This window comes from Lactuca virosa, chromosome 7, assembly GCF_052849685.1.
Source record: "Lactuca virosa cultivar CGN04683 chromosome 7, Lactuca_virosa_CGN04683_v6, whole genome shotgun sequence".
Lineage (NCBI taxonomy): Eukaryota > Viridiplantae > Streptophyta > Magnoliopsida > Asterales > Asteraceae > Lactuca > Lactuca virosa.
In genome coordinates this window covers 195,990,542-196,000,625 of record NC_136432.1, presented here as the reverse complement: position 1 = coordinate 196,000,625, position 10,084 = coordinate 195,990,542, and positions in this window count along the sequence as shown.

The following is a 10,084-nucleotide window of genomic DNA, read 5'->3' as shown; positions in this document are numbered from 1 at the left end:
AATCCACACTATCTCTTGAATATCTGACAAGAAAGTCTTATATGTCAAGAGGACAGTGGGAGTCTTAAAAGGTCTTGAAAGTCTCAAGAACTAATCAAGAGTAAAACCTAAAGTTCTTCACTAGCACACGACTTGAGGCTTATAACCTATCGTGTTGACTATTTCTGTGTCCATTCCAATTATAGTTGGCTTTGCATATGAGTTCTTAGAGTTCTCAATTGGTTGCACAGCAACTTGGAAGCAATGGCAGACCCTTGAGCTGCCACATGGCAAGAAATTAAGATTGAGTTCAGTCCATATGAGTTTGAATTTGTCATTATCCTTGTCTTGTGACTATGGTTTTGACAATTCACGTGGATAAGAACACATACACCATTAAATCTAAGTGTAATAAGGTTTCTCTCCGATTCATGAAAATGATGGTGAGGAAACACTTTCACTAAGTAGATTTTAGCTAGATAGCAATTGTGATATTTGCATTCTCAAAGTCGTTAGTGGAGCATGTGTGGTTAACCGGCACACTAACATAGACTTGTGAGAAGTGGCAAAGGTCTAAACAATTGAGACTATGATTACGGCATCTCTTTTCATAGTTCTTAAAATTGTTTAGACACACAAGTGTGCTATCTAAGGCAAGGTGTATGATTTTGATAAAGTTTTATCAAAGCAATCTAGTATCAGAAATCTGAACTTTGGTAAGAAAGTCAATAAAGTATTGATTTCTAGAAGTCCAGCTGATTTCTGATTACATGTCAAAGCTAGTGGGAGCATAAGTGTTATGCTAATAATCATCATGTTAGTGGGAGCATGATAATTATGATAAAGGTTGCAAGTTAGCAATGTTAATTATAGAAAACAAAAGTTTCAATTCGTGAGGCTGCAGGGGTTGAAAAAGTTGTTTTGCTATAATTAAGGGAGAGAAAATTATACTTCATTTCAATTCTAAAAGCTTAGATTGAGATTGTAATCATATTTAGTCAAGGATATATATATGAATTTCATGTTGGAATGGCTCAACATAAGGAAATTCTATATATGGGTCCATTATTTGCGTTCTAAAATTCGATTATGATTACGGCATCCCTTTTCATAATCTGAATTATGAGAACTTGGCAAATAGAAATGGAAATGTTATAGCAAAAGACTGGTTTAGTCTTTATGTGAGACATCATGACTCGTGTCCCATATGCTTCGGATATAGGATCGATTACATGTGCTATATTTATCCTTTCTAAAATTTTCCAAATGTCTGGGGCATTAAAAAGGGAAAAGGTCTAGAACTGGATATGACTAAAAGGATTAAGCAATTGTCGAGGACAATCTAAGGTTTACCAAAGATTGGTTGCTCAAGGACAGTTGGAAGTATAGTGTTAATTCTGGAAGGACCATATTGACATAATCTGTAAGAAGGCAACTCTTGTATGCATACTTGGTGTATGGCATGACTAGTGTTTAGAAAACATAGTGTACATGCTTGGAGCATGGGACAACTATTGTTTTAAATTCAAGAATAAAGTTGATAGCTGAAACAGTATACAATGAATAATGTGTAATCATATGGTGATAAATAAAAGGTGTTTTATTTATGTTCATAGGTTTTGATACCATATTAGATTCTATTATTATTGTGTTTCATTTTGCATGTTTTGACTTCCAGAATAACTAGGTCGTTCTTCCTGATTGACTAAGTTATTCAAACTATCCACAGTCGGTCATATGTTGGAAGTAGATATGAATCAAGACTGTCATGGGTTGGCTTGTAGAGGTCTAAGATGTTGGACAAGGGGCTACAACACTCATGAGTGCTCATAAGTTCTGAGTATTGGATTCAACCCGCGCTCATTGGAATCACTTCATGGATTTTATCACGAGTGATCATGAGACGATAATATCTTATATTCTTCAAACCTAGAGATATGAGTTGTTACTATGAGTTGGTTGTACATTGATTGCACGAAAACGCATTCGGTAACTTGGTGTTATAAAACGTGCCTTTGTGTATGATTCAACAAGTAGTAGAACAAGCCATATGAGTCGAAGTTTATCCATTCCTTTTACCTTCGGGATAAAAGCGATATCTGTGGGCCCCTCGATGATTTGGTGATGACAAATGTAAGTGCTCGGCCGGGCCTGGACTGATTTGATTTGTTCAATTAGTCAATCGTCATAAATCGGAAATCGGGAAACAACAAATGGACAGAGAGAATGATTATAATCCATGTCTCAGTCCATATGATATCTAGAATGGAGGAATATATGATCCCTTATCTAATGGACAAGTCATTGACAAAGGTCAGAGTTCATCTACAAGGTCAGAGTTCGACAGCGGCTTTTGAGAGCTACGATTGCCAGTTGGTTCCTGAAGTCATACGCAATAATAGTTTTAGACTTATCCAAGTGGGAGACTGTTGGATTAGTGTCTAAGTCCATAACTATAATTGGTATGTACTTGACCCGACTCGGCATGGTCCATTTGGGTTGCATGGCATCGGAACATTTGGATAGACCGTTTATGAGGAAAAGACATTTTGTGACATATTAATATATTATAAGTTCTAATATATTAATATGAAATCATGTTATTTAATTAGTATTGATCAAGAATTAATTTGGACTTAATTTAGTGATCAAAAAGAGACTAATTAAATATATGGGGATTGATTGTGTAAATCATTCATTCTTATATATGTGGGCTTATGATCCAAGATTCCTTTATGTTGGGTTTAACCCATGTGGTGATCCATGGATACTCCATGGAGGTTAAAACCCATGGAGTATAAGGAATGGGTAAAGTCATGAGTTACATGGTGTAACCCTAATAGCCACACTATATAAGAACCCCTTTAGTTCAAGAAATTGGCACTAGTGATACATATTTTGAGGGCTAGCCGATTTGAACATGTATGTCTTCTTCTCATGGTTATTCCAAGAGTTCATGATGTTGTGTGAACCATTTGAGGTGTCACACTTGGGGCACTAGGCTCTCAAGCTTCATGGAGTCAAGCAACAACAACAAGGTATGTATTCTATCTATTTTAGTATCCTAGTATCAATGTTTTGGTATGCTAGTTAGGATAATACCTTGGATAATCATATTTGCATGTATAATAGAGAAAACATAGATCCAAGGTATTTAGGGTTGCATGTACACTTAGGAGTGTTAGAATGCTCAAAACCCATCAAAGGTATCATGATATGTTGAGGGATGACATCAGGGAGTTTGTGAGTATTTCAGGGTGCAAGACCCTGAATGATATGATTTCTAGAGCCCGAGAGCGGGAGATCAATTTGGAGCACCTAGGGAAGAGGGGGACAGATCAGGTGTATGTAGTGGAGGGTCATGTGAAGAGATCCAAGACTTCATATCAGCGATTGAGAGGACAGCAGGGTCGAGGTCAGTGCAGCACATGCGGGAAGTAGCACGATGGGGTTTGTCGTTCTAAAGGAATAGGATGCTACAAGTGTGGAAGGTTTGGTCATGTCAGTCGGGATTATCCTCAGGGGGGCGAGCTCGTTATGTTTTTACTGCAACCAAGTGGGCCACAAGAAGGCCGACCGTCCGATGTTGAGAGGTGGAGCAGTGAATGCACCTGCTCCGGTTACTTTGAGGATCACTGATGGTCGTGAGAGTAGGGCATGATCCACAACAGAGAGGATCCGAGCATCGCAGTGTCACTCAGGGAAGGCCAGGGTTCTAGCAGGTGCTATTGCAGGTATGTTATCTTTTGCTTTCTTCTTGGTTATTATCAGTATTTATATTGCTTTGGAATTTTGTATTGGTTTGGGTAAGCATTATCTCGAGTTCGGTTCTCTGTTATTGTCTGGGTTATATCATCAAGAATTGTTATATGCCATTTTGCATGCCATGAATCATTAGTGGGTCATGTCTTGCTGAGTGGGTTTCAGTTTGTTCTGTATCTTTGATGGGTAAATTCAAGGGTATCAATTGGAAGGTCTATGGTTGCATTAGCGGGTTAGTTCTCCAATGAAGTCAGAGTTCGGTTGCGTTAGCATATGATCTGGTGGGATCCGCGGTCGTCTATGGAAAAACCTCCGGGTTCAATCACTATCGTTGCTAGGGTAAGAGCGGTAGCAAGATGATGGTGGTGGCAGTCGTACAAGTTTGGTTGGTCACTAGAGGTGTCAGGGGAATTTATTTATCGCAAGAGTTATGGTCTTTGTCACCGGCATAAACGACTTAAGGATTTGGGTGTTGTATCATGGGAAGCGATTAGGATTTTCGGACTTGCTGAGATTTCGGGGAGTGTTCATCTGGATTTCAAGAGTTGTATGGTCATTGGAATTGGTTGGTGATGGAACACTAGTATTGGTAAGCACAGGTTATTGGCGGTTCAATTATAAGGAGGTAAGATGGGTTGGGAATCCATCAAACCTTTTGGGCTAGGAGAGCTTCGACGAATCCAAATAGGGGAGAATCGTTCAGATTTTTGGAAGCTGAATCATGCGTGGAACTAGGATGAGTTTCACATCTCAGTCGGGAGGGAAGAAGACTTAAGTGGTCGTCTGGATTGAAAATTGTGTAAGTTGGGAGTTCAAGAAACTTCCAATAGTTGGTGGGCGTCTTCTTTATGATGGATAGTAGGCATATTGATGGATCCGGGTTAAGGGTTATGTTAGAGCCTCTCTACCTGTTCTTGTCTGATTAAGGCTTTGGGATTCGAAGTATGACCCGAACACCTGATTGGGGTATAGTCTGATGTGTGTTCGACTCAGGATGAGTATGGATGGATTGGTAGATGAGCGGTAAGACCATGGGCGGTGGCCATGGCAAGATAGGAGTGTATTAAGACTATAGGGTGGTCATAACACTTACTAGATAGGCAGGTGCTCTGGGAGTGTTGTAAGACTGCGAGGTGGTCGTAGCATTCACTAATGTTGGCAGGTGGTATGGGAAGTGTTGTAAGACTGCGGGGTGGCTCGTAGCATTCACTAGTTTTTGAGTAGCTGTGAGAGCATGGCAAATCTATGATTTGGCTTATAGATTCCTTCAGATAAGATTAGACTAGGGTAGGTCAGGTTGTGAGACTGTGGGAAGGCCACATCATTATTGGAATTAAGGAAGTGGTGGGTCGTATGAGGCCGGTTATGATATAAGACTACAGTTGGTCATGTAGCATTCACTTCTAGCATTGGATTTGTGGCGTCAGGTTTGACGGTTGGTTATGATCGGTTGGATCAGAAAGGTTGTAGGAGCCATAGTGGCAAGATAGCTGCGGTGATTCTTGTCAGATGAGGCCTTCGTTCGAAAGTCACATGGTGCGGCTGGTTAAGGCTATTTGTCTCAGCAACCGGGTGGAAATCCGATAAATCGGTTAGTTGGTAGATAAGTTAGGACCAGGGAGGTCTCGGCTGCTTTTGGAAAGCAGCTAGGGGGCAACAAGATGAGTCGAGGCGGTATCAGTGATTTGGGACTCGTGTATGGAGTCACTTGTTATTAGGATAATATGCTAAGTCACTTATATCTTGGATTAAATAATCTCATAGTAATTGATTCAACCCTGCTGCGCAGCTCTCGTCTGAGTCTAACCATTGCAGGGATGATTCTTCTACTCGAAGGATTATCTAAACCTTCTGTCAAGTAAAAGTGTTCCACAACAGTGATTGGTCAGTGATTTTGTTCCATGTAGGAGCAACGAGATAATCAAGGGTTGGAAGTGTTTTGTTTAGCTTGGAATTTAAAGTGGAATTGGTCTGGTAGTGGTTCAGTATGGGCAGTCTGTCGGGGAGTCAGAACAATTTGAGATTTCAGATTTTGGGTAAGGTAAGAAGTGGTTATTCTGCAAGGGATTAAGGATTTCTTCATCATCAGGTTTGGAGAGTTCTGCTAAGGTTGGGTTCGGTTGCCTTGGGAAGGGTTTTGTATGCTCGGGGTTGTGGTTGTGTTCCTCAGTTTGTCTGGCATGCCTGGGATTGTAAGGGGTGATTTCGAGGACGAAATCTAATTTAAGTAGGGGAGAGTTGTAACACTCGGTTTTGAATCGCTTCATTATTCGGGCTTGTGACCTGATCATCTATTATCATAAGGATTCGGGCCCTGGGGAGGAAGCGATTTGGCCCTTTTGGATATGGGTATTATAGATTAAGTGACCCGGGTGTTCGATTTTGTATTTCGGAGCCCAAGGGTATAATCATAGTTTGGCAGTTCGGGCCTTTATGAATTTTGGGTTTTTTGGAAGGTCTTTAGGCGAATGTGATTTGCTAGAAGTGTATGCCTTCTCGTCACCTTTCTGTGGATATAAAGTTCGTCGGAAACGGACTTAGGTCGAATGAGTTATGGCCAAATGAAGTTTAAGTGTTTTGGAACTTGGTCGAGTATACGGGGCGTACTCACCAAGTACGTAGGGCGTAGTGGCTAGTCTGATCGCGGGTGACACTTGAGTATGCCAGGGGTACTAAGGGGTACGCGGGGTGTAATCCATTCAACTAGAAACCCTTATTTTTAGGTTTTTACCCCTATTTAATCCTCTATTATTCTTTGAGCCTCATCTCTTATCAGCCTCCATACCTCCTAAACCCTAATCTCGACCCCTAGCCACCATCTCGGAGTTCTTAAGCTCTTGTGAGTGATTTTGGAGTGATCTTGAGCATTTTGAAGAAATTGAAGGTTGTTGAAGGATCATCACTTGGAGTGGGGCTTATAGATCCAGAAGTTTCCCATCTTTTGCAACCCATTGAAGGTAAAAAGCTCTCATCTTGGCATCTCTTTGGTCTTGTTTGGGGTGGTTTATGGCACATTTTGGGCCCTTTGGTTTGTCTTTATGAGTTTGAGCTTACCTCAAGAGTTTGGACACTAGAACTGGACGTCTTAGGTGTCCCAAATGCATAAAAATGTGATCTTGATAGTTGATATCAACCCATGCATGTGTATTAGCCTTTTTTGTTGAAGTTGTAAAGTAAGAACTTGTATTTGGGAGCCATTATGTAACATCCATAAAATTCAAGCCAATTTAAAACTTTTTAAGTCATTCAAAACCCAATAACTATTACAAACATGTTTTTAAAATGGTTTAATGTCAGAGTTTCTCAGAATCAAATTATAAAAACATAATGTCACACCCCCAAACCGGAACGACAGAAATGTTCGGGGGCGGAGGACGTCATGTACAGTATCACAACAATTGTATAATAGTAATCAAAGCAACAACAGCCATTGTATTAATAATATAAATTTTACATTATGTTCAAAACATTTCATGATTTACATTAAAACTATAGCAAAAGATAAGACGTAAAACTACTATGCTCCGTCTTCGCAACACCTGAGAGGGTACCTGTCTACTAACGTTCCTGAGAATACAAGTGGTTTGAAAAAGTGTCAACATTAAATTTGGTGAGTTCATAAGCGTTTTTGTTATATAAAGTATATTCTTTGTTCTTTGGAAAAGTTCGCATGTTCCTCCAGAAGCTCCTATATTTTCTTAATGAGTAATATGACCGTAACCGTTCCTTCTGTGATCATTTAGTGAATACAAATTATATACAATACAGATCGAATAGACAGTTGAATGTGTGGATCTACCCCAAGCCCACAACCAAACAAGGAACATGAAATAAGGCGGAAGTCACACATTCCACTGCCCATCGGATCTTCATTATATATAACTTTATCGTATTCACCAAGTAATCACAGAATTAACATTAATGATCCTTTTTGATATGATGAATGTGTTTCCTTCAGAAAATCCTATATTTTCTTAATAAAATGGTGACCACATTAGTTCCTTCTACGATCACTTAGTTTATACTAGCTATATATAATCTAATATCGAACGGACAATTGAATGTGTGAATTTGCCCTAAGCCCACAACCAAACAAGGAACAGGAAGTAAGGCGGAAGTCACACATTCCACTGCCTATCGGATATTATTTATATATAACTCCGATGTATAAACAAAGGAATTATAGAATTAACCATTACAGGTCCTTTATGTTATACTAGTTTGTAAATAAGTGTTGAACCTTTTTGTAAATATGTTCCTAGTTCCACTTACTCTATTGTAAAACATTGTTTTCAGTAATAACTGTATTTGTTTTCAGAAAGTTAAATCGAAAATTGTTTACCTTTAAAATAACGATGTTTATCATAGAAAACCCTATATTTTCTATAAAACCGATTTGTAGTCTTAATTGTTCCAAGACCGAAAAACACAAGTATAATTACTATACTTAGTTTAATGATACCTAGTTTTATGTATAAGTAAAACTAGTTGAAGATGTTTTTGCCCTGAAAACTCAACGCGACGATAATACCCTCCTATGATCACTTAGTATATATGAGTCGTATATAACCGAGATCAAACAGACGGTTGAATGGGTGAATCTGCCCTAAGCCGACAACCAAACAAGGAACAGGAAGTAAGGCGGAAGTCACACATTCCACTGTCTACCGGACTTCAATTTTATCTAACCCTATTGTATATACTGAGCAATCACATAGTTAATATCCCTTGAGATTGTTTAAGAAAAAGTATATTACTATGTAAATATGTCGTTGTTTTCTCCTTGTGAGTTCTTATAACCATACTAATTGATATGACGTGACTCGGACATCGATATCATTTATGACGTTTGTCACCCGTAGACCTGCCGGTCAAACTATAGCTAACAGTCGAGGTGCGGGATTGTCGGTCTCGTATAGATCTATACACAAACTCACACTCTCCCTTCAGGAGACTCTGGTCCATAAGTCGGGACTTCCACTGGTACTTATGTAAGTACGTGAAGACATGTCTCACAAATAGCTTCAACGCATTTCCAAGTAATAATGCGAAAACCTTTTTATAAATAACAAGTAATTTTGTAAAAAGATCCCTTTGTTTCATAAACTATACCTATTATAGTTTATAAGTTTATTTCCATGTTTTAACATGGACTTTGTAAAATAGTTCATATGCTCCATAAACTATACCTATTATAGTTTATAAGTCTATTTCCATGTTTTAACAAGTTTCATTAAATACATATTAATGGTAAGAAAAACATAATAAGTAAATTATATTTTAAAACACAAAATTTCTTGTGCTTTACTTGTATTCCCCCCCCCCCCCCCACCCCCCAAAAAAAACATTGAAAAAGCTTGGAAAAATATGGGGGTATGAACTCACCTTATATGCGGTTTTGACTAGATATCGAAATGAAAGTGGTGACCTTCGGGTTATAATACGGGAAAGATGTTGTTTCCTAATAGATTTAAACACATAATAATATGTGTGAATGTGATGAAACTACAATTTATGTGTTGAATAAACACCAAAATAATTGAAGAATACTCACCAACACTTAATTCAACTTTGAGATGAAGACCTCCTGCGACTTGAATTTGAAAGGATGAAAGAAAATGGGTTTGCTAATTTGAGAGAGAATGGTAACGTTTTTGTTCACTGGATGTGTAGAATAAAAGAAGGATCTTATATGTGAAGTAACTTAAGTATGAAGGAACTCATGAGGCGGTTGCATGTAAGGTTTACGGTGTAATAACATTGGGAAGTTAACTTTGGATAAGATTATGAAGATATTTGATGTTCACGGTTTGACTTTCACTACTAAATGGTGTTCACGGTTTGACTCCTTAAGAGGGTTCACGGTTTTTCTTTTATTCTAATTGGAGCTAACGGTTTGAATCTTCAAATCCAAGAGATGTTCATGGTTTGGTCCCAACCGTGAACACCCTTCTTGTTTAATATATTGGAACGTGAACACATCTTCTAGATGTTCTTGAACCGTAAACTCATTGTTCTAGAAGTCTAAGGCCGTGAACTATATGCTAAACTATTCCTAGGCCGTAAACTCCATTGTGGTGGGTTATTTTATGGCTTAAACATTAGTTTTTCAACTTATATTAACATATACTTGCTAAATCCAACATAGTTTTCAATCTATTCTTAGTTACTAGTTTATAAACATGTCCTAATGGCCATAGGGGATACAATGCACCAAGGATTGCAATGTAGTTTACACTAGTACTTGGTTAGGTTTTAGACCATGCTAGGTCTAAAATTTTGAGTTGTGACACATAAGGAGGTGCACGATCACGCATTCGCCTTCCCGCGATCATCAAAAGTA